This window comes from Oreochromis aureus, linkage group 20 (assembly GCF_013358895.1).
Source record: "Oreochromis aureus strain Israel breed Guangdong linkage group 20, ZZ_aureus, whole genome shotgun sequence".
Taxonomy (NCBI): Eukaryota; Metazoa; Chordata; class Actinopteri; order Cichliformes; family Cichlidae; genus Oreochromis; species Oreochromis aureus.
The window spans coordinates 22,433,383-22,455,384 of NC_052961.1; the positions used below are offsets into that span (position 1 = coordinate 22,433,383).

Genomic DNA, 22,002 nt, shown 5'->3' on the forward strand with positions numbered 1-22,002 from the left:
ACAGCCTGCAGCGGAGGATAAGACCTGTGTTTGTCAGTACAGGTACAGGTGTATCTATCTAACTGTTAATGCAGGTTTGCAGTAAGAGCGTGTATACGTTTGGGTGTGGACTTGAAATTCCTGATTCAGAGGCCTGTTTCGATAATTCGACGAGGCCCGTTTGATGTTTCTTCTGTGTTACTCGCTTCTGAGCTGGAATGTGATCTATCCTCTTTTCACCACAGACACACACCCACACACACTTACATGTCTTACACTGTGAAAACTGGCTGCCAACAGAGTGTGCCTCTTCTCCCTCTCTCATTAACCGCAACTGTCAGATCCTCCAGATGAGGAGCAATTAAACCAGATAATAAACACTCGCCATCAATTCCTGTTTGTTGATGTTGTTGTTGTTGTTGATGTCGAGCTGGGGGCTCCTCTTCTGCCACCTTGTGCTAACTAGTACTTGAGTAACACACGAGAGCAGCAAGGGAAGAGTCCTTCATAACACCGAAAAGGCCTCTACCTGCTGCATGTATGGCAACACCGGCCTGATGATGATAATAAAAAAAAAAGACAGTGAATGTTAACAATTAGATCCTAATCAGACACAGCTCACAGAGGCTGCTCTTTTATCCCCAGGCTTCACAGAAAAGGCAAACAAAGAGCTGCAAACTGTCAAGATAAAGGACTACTTGGGATTGGTCGTGTCTTAGGGCGTCTTAAAGGGCAGTAATCTTGCCGTGCACTGCTTCCTGAGACAACGTGCTGTAAAGACTCCCGTGTTTGCTCTTGTATTGGAGTGATAAGGCCGCTCTTCATCACTCCTCGCTTCTGATGAGGCTCGTCTACCCTGACTGTGAGAAGATGGGAAGTGTTGGATGGGTGTGTTTGGAAGGGTGGGGGGTAGAGAGAATAGCCACGGAGGTTTTTTTTAACAGTGTAGATGGTGATTGGCTGATGACATAAAAAGCAGCAAACGTTCCAAGTAAAAGGCTTGGACCTGATATTTTTTGGGTAATTAAGGAACATCCTCAAATAAAGAGTTCCCTCGTTGTTGTTTTTTTATGCCGTTGAGATGAGAATCGCCGATGGCGGCGTTTGAGCCGGGATTGTTCTAATGAGGTGAACTCTGTTTGACCTGAGGAACAAGGCATAGGTGTATGTTCACTCGTCATTGTTTAGCTTGTGGAAAAAATAGAGCCTAAGATGGTTTTCCACTTAAAATTTGAAGGCTGGACAAAGCCTTCTTAGGAATTTAAAGACAATACCCTTTCTTCCAAAGGCTATAAAAACATGTATACAGCTGTACAAGGAGTTTCCTGACCCAAAGGCAAAATACAGTGTCAGATATTCCTATTACTAATCAGGATGCCGTGGCCATGGAAAAAAATTGTACAAGATGAAACTGTGGCCTGTTCAGAAAAAAAAAAAAAAGCAGAAAAAAACTGATCTGATTTCCCTTTCTCTGTGGAAAAATGGACGTGGCCTCTTGTTTTGAAACCATATTTCCCTCAAAAACACTTTGAAAACTAAACAAAATTGACAGAGTTGGATTTATTGTCTCGTGCTCTTTTGTCTTTGGCCACCACTGTTTGTGCCTTTGCCATGGCAACGCCAGGGTTATTTATCTTTACAGGCCTTTTACAATAACGTCCCTTTCCTGACCAAACAACAGAGGAAATATCAGGTCAAGCCTCTTCCTCCCTCTAATGATCAGGTCAATTCGGGCTCAGGCACACTCGCATGTGCGTCCACACGCAGTCATGCTATTGATGAGAAACATACAGTTTGTGATTGGATTTCCGTCTTCTCGGCTGAGTTTATGTTTTTCTTAAACATGTTTTGTTCTTTAACATTAAAGGAAAAGGGAGGTGATGGCTTTCTATTTATTCCCCGGGCTCAGAAAGTTAGTTCAACCAGAAACACTAGATGGAGACAGAGAAAACTGACTCCCAGGTTGGATTTTGGACACTTTTGAGATTACAGCTCAGTGTGTTTGAAACACAGCACACGGCACGTCCACATACAGTTTTTCCCCCGTAGTCTTCTTGACTTCTTTTGGGCAAATAGTGTATGTGTTACGTATACATTTAACACTTCTCTCCCGTGTCAGACACCCCTCCCCTCAGATCCTCTTAGTGCCATATTTTTCCTCTTTGCGTGATAAACCTAATAATCTCTTTTCACACGTAAAATGTGCTCTGTGCAGTCATCTGCAAACATCTTGCAAATCCTTGTGACTTGTATATACTCCAGTATACTTTAGCTGTCGGGGCCTGTCCCCTCTCTTTGCAATTACTCCTTTTAAGGAGCCGCTCTCGTGAAAGTTGCCTAGAGTGTACGCAGACTACTTTCCTCAATCCACATAAACAGCACCAATAATAGAAGAAAGTGACAATCTGGATGAGGAGGAATGGGCATAAAAGCACGAGGTGTGCAGAGAGTGCATGTCACAATTAAATTACTTAATGGGTGAAAGTCCCACGATAGATCACATGTAATTTGCATCAAGAGTCACTGTAATAAAGACTTTTTAAAACTTACATTGAAATTCAATTAGAGTGTTGAATGCATAACCAAAGCCGTGAAAAATGAACTCATTGGGGGTCCCTTTTCATTACTGCCCTGAGGCAAAAGAGACCATTAATTTAATACATTCCATGTTTTTTCACATGAGCATTTTTAAGTTGGTGCACATTTCCATCCTAATGTATCTAATACAAAGAGAGAGCCTGCCAAAGACTGCATTATACAAGAGGCAAAGAATCCCCCCCCCATCTCCAGTTGTTACCTTGAGTAGTCAGACCACTTTCAATCAGTCAAGCTTGAAAAATGACCTGGCCCTAAAAAAAACAAAACAACAAAAGAAGAAATTATGATATTGTTTTATTGATTCACGGCGTGGTGAATATTCCTGTACCGCAGGTGCCGTCACGCAGAGGTGCCGAGCTCGACTGTAAACAGTTAAACGGCGAGCCTTAATTAAGATGTTACTGTTTTATCTTAGAACAGTGGATCTGCACACTTCAGTCAACCACAAAGCCAAAACAAAACAGGGACCCCTTCAGAAGTTCCACCCTTAAGAGGAGTGCTAATTAAAAGACTATTTCATTAACTGTTCCAGCTTGGTAAATATAAGTTTACCAGGGGTCAATAGACTTTACAACACATAATGATTTGGAATATAATTACTGTGTAAGGGGAGCCGTAAAAAAATGCCTTCAAAATAAAGCAAAGTTGTTTGTCAGTCCAACGCTGACCCCCGCCGTGTCAGTCTAAGTTACTGGAGTTCAGAGGGCAGATCATGTTGGCTGTTGTCAGCCTGACGCACCAACAGTTTATCAGCCTCCTTTGTACCTTTCTACAGTACACATGGCTGCCATTTGGCGAGTGGCTGGGGAGCAACAGTAAACCGCAGCCTCTTATACTTTTGCTCAAGTCTTGTTGCAAATATGCGAGGCTATTCCAACACTGTCTGCTCTTCGGCACAGAATTTCACAGGAAATGCTCAAAACCTTTGAAATCACATTTAACCACACGGTCCTCGCAATCTAGGAGTACGAAACTTTGAACTTTAGAGTGCATGCTAAATACTTAATTTAAAAAAATGAACAAATGAGTTTGAATTGACCACTCCAGCCTGCTTTTTTTGGTTGTTAATGAAAATCACAGAAATCATAGAACAATGGCCTTTAAAGCAGTGCTGCAAGTGGAAAGTCATAAATGCGTATTTTTTTCTTTTTTAGGATAAAGATGAGAGTGACACTGGAGCCAATCTGGGTGAGTCCTTGTGAAAGCAGCAGAGACATGCATTATTCATAGAAAAACTGTGAATGTTAGTGCCTCTTTTCCTTGTTTCAGCACGCATTTTTTCCATTTGTCTTGCGATGCTAAATTTTTAACGTTTTCCCCACATCGCATTGATGTTGCATGTAATTAGTGACTTTGCAGCAAAATCACTCCTGACACCGCTGTGTTCACAAATTAGAATACTTCAGATATGGAGGATTCAGCTGGGAGAGTGGGTCTGGGAGAAATATGCAAGTTGCCTAAATATTATATGCGCTTCCCCGGAAAAGTGACAAAATTATTTGAATTAACAGAAAAGATGCAAAAAGCTAATTGAAAACTCGTGGGTTATTTATACATGCGTTTAGAAAAAAGCTCATGGTGTTTTCAGGAGCCGGATGTGTGCCCTCCGCCATCACGACACGTATCCTGCGTGGAAAAAGAGCAGGAAACGCTGAAGTGCATATTTGATTTATTTATTTTCACCCAGACGGATACTCAGAGCTTTATACAGATTTTGCCATTTGGAGGCTGAAATAATGGATGGGGCGCTCATCCATTTTTAATTCCTCCATGTTGTGTGAAGGGTAAACATGTTGTTTGAGATGTCTTTTCTCTGCTGAACTGTGTTTTCTCATTATGAGACTGTGTATAGGGAGCAAAAACTAGTCACGAAAGTGCTTAAAGTGCGTCGCGACAAGTCATTGAAGGTGATTTTCGAATAATGCTCAGTCCCAAAAGCCACTTATGTCTGCATAGCCAAAAAAATAATAGAAAAAAAGAGATGTCAGTGGTCCTCCCTGTTACATCACACATCAAGTGTGCAAAATCCCCACCTACCCCTTCCAAAAAAATATTTTCCTTTAATACATTTGAAATATTCACTGATCTAAAGACAGGGATCTATGCTGACAGACCTTGCACCCATGGGAAGTTATTCTGTGACTAATACAGCGCAATGGTTTTCAGTTTGGACCCAGACACCAGCCCACAGATCCACTGATAATTTGGAATCATTTTTAATAAGTCGTAATTACACAGAGGGTCTGATTGTGCTCTGCAGCCCTTGAAAATGAAATATGCTACATGGGGGCCTGATGGTAAAGGATATTGCTTGCCGTTCATACATAATTGAGAGATCTTGAATGTCAAACCAGTGGGAGAAAATGCAACAGAAGCAACAGAACACCTCACCACAAAACTACACAGCATCGTCTCTACTCTGAGCCAGCCAGCAGAGAGGAACATGTGTTATGTGGTGTACCAAACTGCCCGGAGGAGGTGTACATTGACAGGTTCTGTATTCAAAAGTGCTTTCCCAAATTGCTGCGCTTTATTTACAGCTACTTTCTTTCCCGCATCTTAAATAGAGGAAAAGGACATATTTTTACCAGTTCGTGCTCTACATAATAAACGTTAACTATATATTAGCATGAGAAGAACTCCCTCCCCACCACCACCTTTTTTTTTTATTGCATTTAAAATTAAAAGAGGATGTTTACTTGATGAGAAATGTGAGTGTCTTTTGTCTGCCTTGTTTCCCTTCCGGTCTCTTTGTCTGTGTGGCTGATGGGCAGGAGGAAGAGAGTTGTCTCTAAACTGATAACCTGACTTTGTTAGTAAATGAAATACACAGGAGCTCAGGATGGGAGCTCTTTATTTCCTCCTCTTCTTCATAGATAAATGACTCGCTGTCTCCCGGGCAAAGAGCCATCTTTATATTTTTGACGTTTTTGTGTTTAATGTGTTGTAGATTTTATACGGCCCATCTTTATGCTCGGCATTTTTGCATTTTCTTTTAAAGCTCAAACGCAGTTATTGATGGCCCTGCCTCTAGTACATTATGCATTATTTGTTAGTAAGTACCATTTTTGCATATTGACTCTAACAAGAAAATGCATGTATGGAAATTCTAATATAAATTGACTTATATGTATAGGCTTAGACTGTGCCCACTAAGCTTTTCTGCAAATAATATATAGTCCTTTATGCTGCTAATCCTGAAGAGCAGTCCTAAAGACTGCCGACTCGAAGGAGAGAAAAAAAAAAAAACCCAACCCGGACCTTTAGCTTTTAAAGACTTTTATCTTATATTACAGCAGTGACAGCTTGCGCCTCTTTCTAAGGCTTTTATGCTTTGTTTCAAGAGGACCAGGAAGGGGGAAGAGAGATGTGTTGGGAGACGAAAGGTGATATTGATAAGGATGGAAGGTGCAGAGGAGTGTACTCCAGTGTAATGCAGCTTTATGATGCCCTTTTTCATTTAGCATGAATGGTTTTTATGATTCCATTTCTTGGGTGAACAGGGATGAAAGAGGGCTGAGGGTTTGAAACAGACAGAGGACACACAAGGATCACCCGAGAACGCTTTATCGTTTCGCTGTCAACACAAAAAAACGCTTTTACTTAAAATTGTCCCACCTACCCTCAACAGACTCTTTAAAAGTGACATTCAGGCAAAGAAAACACACACACGCACACACATGAATGAATCTGGCTGTGAAATACACGTGTTTTCTTCCCAACAGCTCCTCCATTGTAAAGCTGCTAATAAGCTGCTGCTGTATTCATCTCTTATTAGTAGTTTGCACATTTTGGTTAAGCAACCCAGTTATTACCTCATTATCGGCCTTTATTTTCTGGAGAATGTAGGAAAAACAAATAAATTCAAAGTCGAATCTTCAAATCTAACACACACAGAACAATTCTGCTTTTAGTTTTGTCTTTTTGTGCAAACGCATTTTTGCAATGCTTCACCTTAAAATGACAAATATTTGCTGACAGTGAAAGAGATGCACATTTTCATGGATCTAAAGGTACAGTAATGTGGATTTACATTCTTTCTAATAAAAGTCATCACATTTCTGTCACGCAGAGCAGAAAAAATGAAAAAAGAAAAGAAAAAATAATCATTTCGGTGAGTTTATCTGCTAGAAAGCACCGCTGATTCTTTAACCGCTAGCCTTTCCTAGTTAGCAGTGGGCGAAAGACGTGGTACAGGACAGGTCTCCAATCCATCACAGAGGAAATTACGTTTTAAAATTTAAGTTGGGCAAACTGTAGTGATCATTCCCAGTGAAGTCTGAAGTACTCAGATTTCAGTATTAAAATCAAACTGAAATTAAACCAAATGCCAAATGTGTCATATTTGATACATTAGTTTTTGAGACCTTTGGTGATTTTTTTAAAACTGTAACTTTATCTCTAACTCCTCTTTATGTTTTTTTCTTTGTTTAAGATAAACTGCTAGCTATAAATTGCACAAAAATGTCCGATGTTCAGAAAAAAAACCCACTCCAGTTTCAAAAAATGTGATTTTTCCGGCATTTCTTTCATGTTTTGGGTTTTGCAAGGGTAAAATTGAACGTTTTCTAAAGCATTTCTTTTTGGGAAAATGTGAAGCGAGACTTGAGAAGTGTCACCTTAAACAAGAGATTTCATAAAACTATAAACAAAACAGATAAAATAAAGATATTTGGTCTAAAACACAAAATAAAACTGTTGACAGTGCACACATAAATTACTTGGGAAATACTGCACTCAAGCAAAAATACAACAAAATACTCATTTCTGAGAATCACGTGTAATTATTCGTGTATCAGTGTCAGGTAAGTCCAGAAGAGCAGCTGTGTCATTTAACTGAAACAGGTTCTTCTCCTTTTTTAAACTAACATTAGCTCTGAGCAATCCCAGTCCCTCCTTCCATCCTCAGCAGCTTGCTGAACATGTGTCCTTCTGATACTGACTATTTTACTTGCAGACCAAAGCTTTTAATTTTTCAAGTAAGTTTAGCGCTTCCTCTTAGAGCGGGATAGAAAAGGGAAAATTTGGTTTCTTTGGCTGTTTTCCTGTAACATGTAATATTTCTGATGGGTTTTTTTTTTTTAAATGAGTGGTAAAATTCACAATAAATAAATAAAGTATTTTTCTCTCACACCTAAAAGTAAAAAATGATATCTTGTTTTATGGTCTTCTACTCTGGGTGACGAGCAAAGCTGCCTCACGTTGTCACACCGCAGCCCAAGAGCAGATATGGTGACGCTGACTGATGCACACTGTTACATATTTATCCAGCCCACTCACTGGCACTGAGTTTAAACAGAGCAGCTGATATGTTTCTAAAGTGGGAAATAAGGAAATTGGAACAATCCAGTTTGACTGACTATCTGATAAAGCTGTACAAACCCCCTTAACCTTAGATATGAGTGGACCTTAAAGTAGAAACAGAGACCTGAAAAGGTTTTTAAAACATATTACAAGAATGCTTTGGATGGATGACTTCCTTCAGCCTTACTTACTCGTGTCCGCTCTTCGATCCTGATACCGATAGTACTGTTTAAAGCGTCCACTTACCAGGAACAGGGTGTCATTTTTCTGTCTCTCAATAAGGATCTGTGGTTTTATCCTCTGTGTCTAAGGCACATAAAGGCTTTATAAGGGTGCTTACAGAGAGACTCGAGCAGAATCAGGGTTTTTGAATCTGTTTAAATGATTTTAAAGGCGGGGCTGAAGGCTATGATTCTCTGATTTATTGCTTCCCCCTCTTAGTTCAGATTGATGTTTTGCTTTTCCATGCCTTCCTGCTTTTATGGCATCATCTTGTGTCCAGAGATGTGGCTCCTCCAATAAAGAGCCTTTTAACTTTGCTCACATTTCTATTAAAAAAGAAAACGGAGAAACAAAAGGAACTGTTTCCAAAACTTGTGAAAATCTATTAAATCTGAGCGGTATGGTGCGCGCAAAGCGTGTGTGATATGAATGAAAAATGTGGCAGTTCCTTTCCTCTCAGCGACACAATGGAATATAAAAATAAACTACGCAGATATTTTATTACTGGTAGTACATTTATAATTCTCCTTGAGGCTTTCAGCAAGGGACAGCCAATCACAGGCTATTTTATGCTGCCGTATTAAGACTCGCGCAACAAGAAAATCCACTGAACCACAGTGTCCTCGTGTCATAAGTGTCACATTGGGCTGTTGTCTAAACAAAGACATGGCCTGGAAACAAGAAGGAGTTAGGGGGACAGGTTAGGCACAACGAGAGACATCCATTTTAATTAAATGTTACACAGTCCCACTCCCAGCCCCTAATACAAGTAGGCTTACTGCAAAGATCTCATTTAGGACAAACAAGATGACTGCATCTTTCTCTAACTATCACCCACAGCCGAGGAGCGCTCTGCGATACAGGGCTGTAAAATGACTGATGTTTGTAAAAAGCGACATTTCTGCCTAGTAAGCACTTCTACAGGGACGCTCCTGAGTTTTTATGTGCGGGTTCATAAACTCCCAGACTAATGCACCCTGACACTCTGTTTTGATATCATTACGGCATTATACCCATCCTTTTTTTGAGCGAAAAAACGCAAGTACTTAGAAAGTCGAAATTCATAAATAAATTTATGTCAAGCTGCACTTAATATTGATTTTGTTAGTGTACAGATTCAATAATAAGGTACCGAGTACATGAATATTTAAATATAATCTTCATTTCTGCATCTCCTAATGGCCTTTTCTCCTCTACACTCAATTTAAACACAATTTGGAAACTATAATGTATTGAAAATGACTGGAATTCAGCAATAAATCACTGCTGGTATACTGGGGGCCTTTTATAAGATAGTCCAATATTAGTTCCCAGAGGGATCGGCACAATTAGATTTCTGTTTTTTTAAACTTAGCAATTATTATTCCAGCTATGGTTTCACCAGAAATTATTGTCTCCCCTTTTCCAATTTCCATGCAGAAATGGAGCAAAGCCTAAATGGTCTGCAGGTTAACCAACAGACGTCAAAGGTCAACCCCTGCACAGAGCATGCAAATGAAAGCCACGGCGTTACTTTGTTTGTGCTGGAAACTCAGGGACCTGCGTAAAGTCAGTTATTGTTAACAGTTAATGGATAAAAGTAAAAGAAGAAGAGTGATGCGTCGGTCAAGGCAGAAGTCCAAGCTAGCGCAAATGAATGAAGAAAACCCTCTAATAGGCATGTGGAGCCACAGTGTGCGATCCATATGATGGCTATCAATAATTCATTCTTGGCTTTGGCCTTTTGGGAGGCATTAAGGTAATATGAAGAGCAGTCAGTCCAAATGGTTTGCAAATCCTTTTTAAGCAGGATACACAGTATCATTTACCTGATTTCTGCCACTAGCAGCTTTATAGGGAATCTAAGTGTTTTAGATAAGCACAATCAGAGACACTTGTGGTTCACTTTGTTTGAAAGATTAGAAGCAGGACGAATATGAAAACAGTTCAATCTTGCTCCTGGTGGTTACTTTGTTTTTAATGGATTAATGCATTAAAACATGATACGTGGCATTAAAAATAACAGATGCAAAATCAGAACCGATTAGGAGAAGCAGATCTAAAACACTGGGAGTTACTGTAATAGTTCATAGAATAAGAATGGGACAGCGTGCGCGCAGAACATATGGAGTTCACACTCCATACTGGTAACTGCTAATAGTTTGTTTCTTGGAGCTTTCTCTGTAGTTTCTTCCCCCCGGTCCATGTGTTTCTGCTTCCACAGGCACACTTTGTTGTCTCTGCTTGCCCTCAGGAAAAGAAGAAAAAAAAAAAGCACTGCTTCAGCAGTAATATTTGGCTTTTCTGAGTCATTTTGATTCGTCCCAGCATTTGGAAAGCCACATGGATGTGATTTGTTTTGGAGAAACAGGCTTCCATTCACAGACAAACTGTCAATTGATCTCATATGATAAATATTAGCTGAGGATTAACAGAATTTAATTGTTACCCAAAGTGGAGCCGAAGGGAAAGATTTTCTTGAAAAAGCTTTTCCGCGTAGAACATGTCTGAGAGACGCACATAAGGAGGTTGTTATCATTTTTTCTTTCTTTCACGTGGAAGGAGTATGTATACAGTTCAGTCCAAAAGCACTTTGGCTCATCAGCTCAGCGATTACTCCGCACACACCGTATTATGTAAAGGTGGACTAGCAGTGGCGGCTAATGGCCTCCCTGCCTCTTTAAGTTATGGATGTAGCCTTTTGTGCTGCAGGGTCGCACATAAAGGCCCCTCTTTTTAATTCACAGTCACCCATGGTCAGGCTAAATGGCTGACACTGGAATTGGAGGCCTGTGTTTATACTGGTAGACACACACACACACGCACACACACTTAGTTTCAAAAATGGCTATTGACATTGACTGAAGAGCTTCAGCTGGATTCTCTGCAATGTTGCTTCAGTGTGAAAGATTTTAGCGAATGCAGTAGGTTTCACACGTGTATGATGAAGCGATTCCACGAGGAAATGAATGGAGTGAATTTCCCGAAAATATAATTGTGAACATGCAACAAAGAGCACATCTAGGGGTACATCTCATGATGTACTACTTGCTCGTAAAAAGCTGCCAGTTAAAGTACTTTGCACAACGGTGTTTAAGCTTGTATTTCTCTGTTATTTATGTTTTCATTCGCGGTCACCCCTTGAAATTAAAGACTGCGCATTAAATTTTATGATTGCTTCTGTAAATTACAGGGAAATTTAAAAGATATCTACAGTAAATGCGCAGGTTGTTGCCGGCTGCGGATACATACACGAGCATGCTAATAACGGAGCCGAAGCTCGCCGTTCAGCGTTGTATAACATGCACAGAGTGCAGGAGCTGTTAGTGGCCTTTCATGTTCATTCTGTCAGGGACTTCAACCCCGATTACAAAATGTTGCAGAAACCTGATCTGTGCATTTCTGAGCAGCCCACATTTCTACCCCCCCCCTCCCCTTTCCTTGAGTAGATTATTAAAAATTGATCAGTCTTTGTAATGTAATAATTTCTGTCTGTTTTCATATTTTAATCCTGTTTTAAGGAAAACACGATACATTAATCAAATATGACAGAACATACTCTTAATGTAATCACGCAGGGGAATATGAATTGCAAATGCCTCGGCACCACCCTCCTCCAGCACCAAATGTACTTCCATTAATGTTACAAAATAAAATAATCATGACCATTTTAAATAGAAATCAACTACATGGAAAGCGACGGAATATTTGAGAAACGGAGTTTGCGCGAAATGGCAAAATGCAGGGGCTTTTCATCAAAAGGCGGCGGCGTAATGCTGTGAACAAGCGCCGGTGCCTTTGGGACAGCAACTCAAGACAAATGCAAGGCGACGCACGCTTCGCCAGGCCCCATTTCCTCACTGATCGAGATGGAACACAAGTTTTCTGTGTCAAGAACAAAGATTCTTCTTAGCTGAGATGATTCTTGACTAATGGTACATCATCACTTTCTGCGCTGTCCTTGTTCAAGAGATTGACAGGTTGGGCCTGGGAGCCCCAAATGCACTGCAGAGATTATCCACTCTGTCTCTGCAGCATGTTTTTTATGATGGTTTTATATATTAAGATGCACAACTTCCCAAAAAAAAGGTTGAAAAAGCACTCGATAATTGAACAAACAACTGGTGCCCGTGAGTTTCAGAGGGCTGGAAATTAGCGCACTGATGACATCCTGCAATAAATGCAATACATTATGAACATCTAGGCGCCACTGCAGATCTGCACAGGATCGCATTTATGGACTTAAATATCTCATCAGCATTTAGAAGTTTTCCTTAAAGAGATTGGGAAGGAGCATTCCAGAGACATTCTCTCGAAATGGAGAGGCACCTTTCAAAACAAGTCAATATTCAGCACAGAAGAAAGAGGTCCTAATTAGATTCATTTGCCTCTTGGATCAATGTTTTCCTAGGGATGTGAGTTATAAAGTCAGAGTGGAGCATAAATAATCAAAAACAAATAAAGATGTGTGTTTGGAGAAATATGGCTGATGGTGCTCATAAAAGCTCAGCCCGGCATGCAAAAGCGGGATGAATATTTAAAGATGGGAATGAAAGAAAATAGCTCAGGTAGAAAAAAAAAAAAGGCGGTTTCTAAAAAGGTCTGACCTTGGCCGGCAGAGTGGAGGAATCCTTTAGAGGGTACCTTGGCCATACTTAGCGAAAAGTAGATAATTTGTTAATGTCACGCACTTGTTGGAAATGGCAGATAAATGGATTTCAGCCATTATTTTCCGGCCTAAGTGAAGTGAAGGAGGAAACGTTGCGGAGAGGACAAACCCAGTTATGACTGATAAGTGTCTAAAAGCTAATGAAGGCTGGCTAGGCCAAGGTCAATGGCTGCTAGCGGGATGCTATGTGCTGCTCCGTTGTCCTGCTGCTTAAATATAGAGGAAATATACATTGAGCTTTTAACACCTTGAAACATAGGAGAGACTGGTATATGAAATATGGGCATGTAATGGCTTTTTAATGACGGCCTCCCAGCCCACCATTCTGGCCTGAGATTGGAAATCGGAGGTGAACCTTGATATCACTGCGCTAAGTGCTTGTAATGCACCGTAACTTCTGGCCATCCTGTTGAGTGAGACAGTTCAGGCCAGGAGATAAATGCCCCTGCACTGGACAGGGCCTTTTGCTGGCAGGAGGACACCGCACTCCCCGTGATCCCAGCCAGAGTTACTCATAAGTTCAAAACAGTGACAGCGCAGGAAGTGCGATTTTCAGACTGTAGCAGCTGATGAATGAATTCATAAAAGTTTGTTCTTTTTTAGGATTACAGGTTCAATCAGAGATGTAGTTTGAGCCTTCTACATGCTTTTAATTATATACTAAATCTTGAATAATAAAATGTAAAAAGACTAATTGTTGTGCACATTCAGCTTAGACCCACCTGGAAACCACAGCAATGTGCACATCACAGGGTCTATTAAAGGAGGGCAAATGTCATGTCAATACTAATAGAATATTTATCCAGTGAGGTCTGTTTATATAGTCTGCATAGGTAATGTGCTGAATACAAGCCATCTCTAACTTCACCACAGCTGGCCAGCAGTTTTTAAGGACGATTGCTGCAACTGCATGGACCCGTCTGGTTAAACTTCAAGATTTAGGGAAGTAAGAGGAAAAATAAAAAAACATATTTAATGTAAAACATGACTTGTTCAAGTTTATAGTTTATAGAAGATACATCTTTTTTCTCTCATCCAGGTGCCTGAGCAGCACACGCTATTGCAGGGATCGAGTTGTTACAAAAGCTGCTACAGTTTGGGACTAAGCTGACCCTTGGCTGGACTCTCAGTTTTGACTCCTATAATCCAATCATCTGAGTGAATAATTACAAAATAATAACACCGGTGCAACATCATCTTGGCTCCATCCAGTAGAGTGGCTTCCCTTCCGCCACTCGTGTGCTTAATGTCCTCTAAAGACCCATATTACACCCCAATTAGATGGCACTCTTGTTTCCTTACATCAAGGGCTTGACTCTACTGGCTTGTCACCCTCCCTTGGCCTAATCAATTTCATTACTCCAGTTACAGCCCCAGCCCCGGGAAAGCTGTGCCCTTAAACTTCAGCTCCTGCTTCAATCGATCAATAGCTCGAGTCCCTGCCAAGGTTCCATTTAAAGTTCATTTATTTCAAGCCATCATATAAAACAAGACAGAGCATCGATGCAGCCCCACTTTGTTTTATTTGACTGAGGATTTCCACCATGACACTCAAATCCACTCCAGTTTACTCCAAAGGCCGTTGTGGGAACGGGCACCTGGTGGGATCACGATACGACCGAGCTTATTTACTTCCTGTTTTCCGACCCCGGTGCTCTGAGTCACATGTGCACTTCTGCTCCATGTGCTGTAATAAAGGGAAATAAAGACCAAAGAGCCTTTATTTCCCTTAAATGACGTGAGCCCAATTACAGTATTTCAAATCAGCAGCCCGAGCTTTGCCATTCGAATCTGCTGGAAGGAAAACAATTTAGCTGAGCACCACGGACAAACTCTGAAAGTGTAAGTAACTCTCTGTAAATAATCTGACGCATAAGCTCACAGAACTCGGTGCCTCTTCCACGCATTTTGTTTGCTGGAGTTCCCTATGGATCCTGCAAAGTTAAACATCCCATATATTCACCAGTTAATTAATCCGAGTGATTAGTGAAATATAGCTAGGTCTGTCTCCTCCATTACATACTCTATTTGTTAAGTCTATAGAGATGCCAAGCTTTGGTGTGCAATTATACAGTATACAGAATTAAGATCCTTAAATATTCATAAGGGTTATATAGCAGATGATCATGATTGTGAAACCCTGCATCTTCAGTCCTTCATTAACCAGACAACTTCATTATCATTCACAGCTTGACAAATCAGTGGCATGGTTTTGGAAATCTAATGAAGATAATTTGCTTTGGATATTGTGAATGAGGTCCCAATTTACATGAAAGTGGCCCCCAACATTGATTGAAGTGGTGTGTTTTACTTATTTTGCTGCTGGGATGCGTTGCAATGCCCCACTGTATCTCGCGGCTTACAGTGCCGCGCGCCTATTAGCTTGGCTCAGGAATTACCTCCAAATTTCAAATTAGCAAAATTTCAGACAAGCAAATTAAGACCTCAGGTTGCATGACAGGTGTCAGGACAAAGCTCAAGTGACTCTTCAGATTTTTGTTGATTCGGGCCAGCGGTGAGTCAAAGCTGATGGGTCAGCCGGAGCCAGACTCTCCAGACGTCCAGTCACCGCCACACGAGAGTGACTTCATAAGATGTCAGAGAGCATTTCACCTGCCGTTGTCACTTCTCTCCCACAACTGCATATTCCCGTGCCACTTATGAATTATGGATGGCCGGCGGAAACTAACCTATAGTGCAGATTCGAGCCTTTTATAAACTATTTAAATGCAGTTAGTTGTCATCTTTTTTTGTGAGGGGGTTTGGAGAAAGTCTTGTGCTACATGTGCTCAGTCACACACACACACGTGCAAATGAAATCCTTTAAAATATTACTCTGCTGTACAGATTGATAGAAAGCCAAATTTGTCCTGGGAAAATGCAGACAAACCAATACCTATACAGCTTGAAACAAGGCCTTTGGCTCCCCTCACACCTCTGCATCCTTTAATTTAACAGATTAAGCAAGGCTAAGGGAAAGTAAAATATGCTGTTATAACTCTTAATCCGGAGCAAAGGTGGCTTCAAATTTTCTAGGCTTAAAGGTACTTATTTCATGCGCATTTGCCTCAATCTTAATATGAAAAGCTATTAAATGAGTGTAAAATTAAAGGGTTCTGTGTGAAAAATTATAGCGATGACCTCAAGCTGCATGGGGTTTTAATAACAACTCTCTGTTTCATGTTGACCAGAGTTCCACTGTGGGCTTTTTCAGAGCACCACTTTGATGGAGGAGGCTTGATTCAGTAGCATGTTTGGGTTTAAACCAAGAAAAAAAAAAAAAGGAAAGCTCTTTTGGTACAATGAGCATGTCGGCCTTGCCACACATGGCAAACCTTACAGCAGTAGGGGCTTGGCAGGGAGAGGCCCATCTCTGGGAGTGATTTCTTCCAAAGCTGGCCCAAATGAAAGCATCTTGTTTTAATCAGGGATTCTGGCTGCGATAGCTGCAGTGGGAGCAGCGAGGACTTGGCAGTCGGTTGCAATACAGGCTGTGGCACTCGTACAAAATACACAAATATTTCCACAGTAATTATGTGTCAAGTTAAACAAGCAATTGAGGGCTCGGGCTGAATGTGTTGCGGGGGGGTGCGAGGTGCTCCTGGGAGTGGTTGAGGGTGGGGTGCTAAGCAAAAGCGCACGGTGTGTTACTTGGATGCAGAGGATCGAGTGAGACCCCCAACAGGACAAATTAGGCCAAAAGACTTTGATACGCTTCAGTTTTATTTGTTTTTTTCTGCTCCAGGAAATGCAACAGACCTCATTGTAATTGTGAATACTCAGTGGATTGAGCAATAATCATGTGGTATTGCCACTTCTCGTTCCAGTGTAGGAAGGCGCTTTCAGCTCGCAAGATACAGTTCAAAGACTGGGTGGATGGCCAAAGGGACTAAGTAATTGTGAGATCAGTGACTAGTGCTTTTTTGTGGTTCCTGGTTTATATAGGCGCATTTGTAAATCTACATTGGCACCGAAACTCAGAAATGAAATATGATCACTGTATGACTCTGTGATCTTATTAAAGCTGCTGGAAAGGCTGGAAATCGAGTATGAGAAGCAGAATCCTTGCACACCAACTCAAGCAAAGGCAGCAGAAAGTAGTCCTGTCTTCTCCCGTGCTTGTACAATCCTCTGGATTTGTTGTTAAATAAGGTACAGCTGAATCAAATGAGATTGAAAATGTGAGGCTTTATAGTCTTAAGATTTCAGAAAATACGCTTAGAAAAAACATCTATAATCTGCCCAACAACTGCTAAAAAAGCCTGACAAACAAAGCTGCTGAACTTCATTCACTTCTGTGCGTAAGAAGTAGAAATGATCTTCCTATCTGGTTTATAGCTTTTTGAAAAATACCACAGGCTAATAAACTTAAAGAACCTGATGCCAGCACACAGTCCTCTCTCCCTGCATACAACAGATCGGACTACATCTACAAGCCACCTTAAGAGTCGCTCCACCTGGCTGGGGGAGTCAGTTGCAGCCATTGTGTCGCGCTGACTTCCCCGTGACCTTCCACCTTGAAGAATCTCTCTGCGCTGAGTATCACTGTACCTGATTTAAAGCTGGCTAATCCAAACAGGAAACCAAACACTTGCCATTCAGCAAAAACAGAATTCCTCCCTTTGCAGATCGACACATCCGAGCACCATCGGAAACAGACGTTTAAAGTAAAAGGATCCCGGAAAAATATTGGAGAGATTTCTCCTAACCGTTTCATTCTGGGACTGGAAATGAATGTGCACAGACGTCACTGATTAATATGTGAAAATAGCCTTAGTGAAATTAATATAGTTAAATTAGAAAAAAATAACAAATATAAAAACTGATTGATTGACATTCAAATATTTAAATCCACATTCTTTATTTAGGTATCCTCCAATTGTCTAACAGTTAAGTAGTTTTTGTAATTGTTGATTTCATATGTTAAATTATTGGCCTGAATTAAAGTGGAACATATGTTACTGCAGCTAAACAAATATCTAGATCCTCCATAGGGAGACTTCTAAATGTAACCTCTGAAATGTTAGCAACACATTTTTTTAGCTTTGGTTTTTGTGGGCTGATCTGATGGTGAATGTGAAGTCAGGATGTTCAAAGAAAGTACGGGCCTAAATAAGGAAGAAGAAGAAGAAACTTTATCGTCCCTTATGGGAAATTTGTGTTTAAAACTTAGCAGAATTTGCACAATAAAACCAACACCAACAGTTCCATCATAAATCAATAAAATAAGTTAATCAATAGACATTTGTTTCGTGATACAACTCCGGCAAGCATTCGAGCACACGTTGGTGTGGCTTTAGTGCTTTTACATTGCTACTGCACTATTTCCTGTTTAGGAAAGTAGAGAGTCATGCACGCAGTTCTTTTTTTTAAACTTCATTTTGATCAGACGTCTTACCTGCAGTTTAGCAATACTCATAAAGACTGTCTTCCAACAACATTATCTGCATTTCAGGCCTCATGTCTTGAGCTCCTCCACTGAGCTCCTCACAGCAGTATAGCTATGACACTCTCATTACACTCAATCCAATATAAGCCCCCTCATTTCTCTGCTTACTGTATGGAAGCAGCACCCGCAAAGTGACACCACCTCTCTGAAAGAATACGCTCATTAGCAAAACCAGCTAACAGTAGATCTCCCCATGTCTATTAGTGTTACATTTACCTCTGGCGTGACAGTGATTCATCACAAATATTAGCTTTGACTGGAATCCTGTCTCTGTACACTTCTATTGCTGCTGTGACAACCATTAAATCACCTGCCACGGTGCAGCCACTTTACTGATGCCGCTGTTGATGCCTGGCTGACCCGTCTGGCCCCGGCAGTGCATACTTCTGCTTTATGTCACACGCGGTAGCAGTTCAGGACCAACAGGCGCGTATTCTGTGTGACTGAGCCTCTTATTTCAAATAAATTCAGTATTTATTTTTACTTCTTTCCCTGCTTTCATGCATGCAAAAAAGGGAAGTGAAAATTGCATGCAGAGATGGATAAGGACACCGGAGATTCATCACAATTATCACACATCCTATAGTGACGTTCTTTGCTCTTTGGTTTGGAACTTGTCATTTCCTGGCGTATGTTTTTCTTTACACCTAAAAAAGTGTTTTGCTTTTTTTCTTCCACTCCTCTTTTTTTGTGCTGTTTTCTCAAACTGATGTGGGAATTGAGAAATAAAGCAAACAGTCGGGCTCGGATTCCATTTCTTATTTAAATGCTCACATTGTCTGCGCCAAAACTATGATTTCCCTCCTCACTCTGCCACGCACAAAGCCCATCTTCCCAGGTGCCCGCTACAGATGGCGATAAAAGGTATTTGCTTTTTGAAGGCGTTGTCTTGGGTTTTTGTGTAAATCCATTATTTAGGCTATCCTTGGTTGGATATTTATTGTTAGGAATTTGGATGAAACTTCTCGGTTCCTGGTGGCGCGAAGCATAAAGGAACGACATCCCCCTGGATTGTGCAGCTGTGCAACTGTGCGAATTCAAAAAGTTTTAATGAAAAAGTGAGACAAGAATGAGAACAGTTTTTCCTGTCATCCTCATTTGAGACCGTTCAGTATTTCATCCTAACCTGACATGGCATCTGCTGGTTTAGCGGCCTGGCCCACTTTTAACCAAACAGAGGGAATATCTGGTAAAATCATTCAGGGTTTCGCTGGAAAGCAGGCCTACAGATGTGGTATAATGTCCTGACGGTTCATCTAAAAGTTGTAACATAAAATCAGAGAAGGACTTTTGACTCATCGTGTTTCTTCCCTACTTCCTGTTAATGTTTACTGTAGTTACAAGAAGAAGAAAAAAAGCATTTAAATAAACTGGCATTCCTTGAAACGACATTTTGATAACCAACCAAAGCCCACGTGGACGGATTTGCCAAGTGTGTTTAATAAGGCCTTATTTAGTGGGCTAACCACCTAACCAAAATCTGAATTTAACACATATTAAGCGCTTCCAAGCTGAAAATAATTCTGTGGTTAACTCAACCGCTTGCAGATATTTTTTTCCTCTACATAAAAAAGAATGAAAACATAATTATAAAAGATGTGCTATAAAATATTTACACAATGCATCCTTTAAGTGTCGCAGTTACAGGAACATCACAACTACGTAGTGGCAAAAAAAAAAGTCACCTGCGATGCCATCACTCCTTTTTCTGCACACATCCATCCCCCTGCACTGCAGTATGCATGGTTTCAAACTTCAAATCCTCTCGGAAAACAAGCAAACGGGAGAAGATGGTGGTCAGGTGTCTGATGAAGCATGAGGAGTACCGAGAAACGCCAGTGGGAGGCGCTTTAGCCGTGTTGTATTCAAGCCGCCTGCGTACAGGACGGAGAAGCTCTCTCCTCAACGTGAGAAAAGTTTTCTCTCTCTTTTCTTTTTTGACAGGCTCTTCTTTTAAAACTATGCAAAACTGTGACCACAGTTGCTTAAGTTGAAGACTCGTTATTTAACGCATGCGCATCGTAGAGGAAATCCGGGGCATTTCATGGAGATGTGTGTGAAGCAGAAGATGATCGGCATTTTTCCATAACTGTAAGCAACACCTCAGTGGTAAATAAATGAATCCTACAGGCACGCATATACCAATAGACGGATTTCACAAGGCCTCCACTCTTAAAAAAATAAAATAAAATAAATTATTTTATTGAGAAATTGTCTTTTATGAATTTTGAATCTGTTTCCAAAGTGACACAGCAAAGCTGTTAATGTTATTTAAAGAAGAACATAAGGCCGCCCTTACAAATGATTTAAGCACCAAACGGCCAAACATTGTTCATCCAATTAATAAAAGTCCGCGCAGCTGGTGACGGATGGGCTCAGGGTCAAAGTGCTGTTTCTCAGATTTCAGTTCATTTGCACGAAGACAGGCAGACGCCTCGACACACTGCGAGTCAATATCGCTGATAACAAAGGACACAATCCTTATGTGACAACGCCTTGAAGTTGGATCCCGGTGAACTCACGCAAGCAGCAGCAGCAGCAGCAGCAGCAATGCAAAGTGCAGCTCAGTACTGTAAGGAAAAGGGGAGCATTAGCGCTGGTACTCCTTGTCATTTAGCTGCTCAGCTTTATCACAGGGGACCTGCTGCAAATAGCGGCGAGGTGGGGGGGGGAAATAGCTGGATGCAAACGATCTGCTTTCCTCTTGTTGGGTATTAAACACTTTATAGAAAATTAAACCTTTCAGAGGTAGCAGTAAAAGACCCGGGTGCATCTGTCTTTTTCTCGGCTATAATAAGGCATTGGTATCCAAACAATTCTGGGATAATGCATTTAAATACAAGTCCTATTATTTTTTATTGTTATTTTGCATTTTCTCATTCCCTGCTTCGCATCTTTGGCTACCAGATGTGTCTCCACACTGAAGAATTATTTCTCCTCCCCAGAGTCAAATAAATGCAATCAATATGAGTATTGCTCTCAGGCCTTGAAATATTACATTAATGTTCCATGTGGTGACATTTTAGCTGGAATTTTCAAATACATCATGAAGGCTCAAATTAATATTTATCAGCAAGAGGCTTTTATGCTTTGCAAAACAGTATTAGCGTGAAGTCCAATAATCTTGTCCTCTAAGCAGGAAAATGGTGTCTGTATCTAGGCTTGGTCAGACGGGTTTTGGGATTTGATAAGTCAAAGAGAAGTGTCAACTAAACATTTAAGATGATTCCTCCCCCCCAAAAAAATTATTAAGCAGACATCTGGATTTCTGCTCTTTGAATTAAAGCACCAATGCTGAGGCTCACTCCTGCTTTTATATTTCATATATTTATTGCCCTTCTTGTCATGTGTGAAGGTGGTGAAAGTCAGATTCATTTGACTCAAATAGGAGGGGTTGGTGGATTCGCCATTGATATTATTATTTATTCAGGCATGTTAAACAATTTGTCCTTCCAGTATTTGCTGATCAGAGCAGAAAAGCCTAAGAAAATTCAGAAAACATTGATTTCTCTATATGAACCTGATAAAAGGATAAAAGGAGGAGACGCAAAAATAAAACTAAGGTGTGCTTGTGCACAAGCATGCCTTATATGATTTTTTTTCTTAACTATATGTTCGCATCTTTTAGCTTTCTGCAGTCCATCCTGTCAATCTAGCAAATTGTTATGCATCTGTGACCATAGGGAATACCGTTCTATCGTTTATAGATCTGTTTTAAATTATTCTTGTCATTGAGCCCCAAATTTATGCCACCATTGATCCGGCAAGCAAAATATGAAACGAATTGGTGTTGCTATTTGAT

General features: G+C 40.7%; 1 long non-coding RNA gene across 1 annotated transcript; it reads right to left on the minus strand.

The window, feature by feature from the left end:
- Positions 1 to 380: 380 nt before the first annotated feature.
- On the minus strand, positions 381 to 20,116 carry LOC120435164. Its single transcript, XR_005609560.1, has 3 exons — positions 19,886 to 20,116; positions 2,777 to 2,828; positions 381 to 533 (listed from the first exon to the last, which is right to left on the minus strand). It is a non-coding gene; the product is annotated as an uncharacterized LOC120435164 (long non-coding RNA).
- Between the last annotated feature and the right edge of the window lie 1,886 nt (positions 20,117 to 22,002).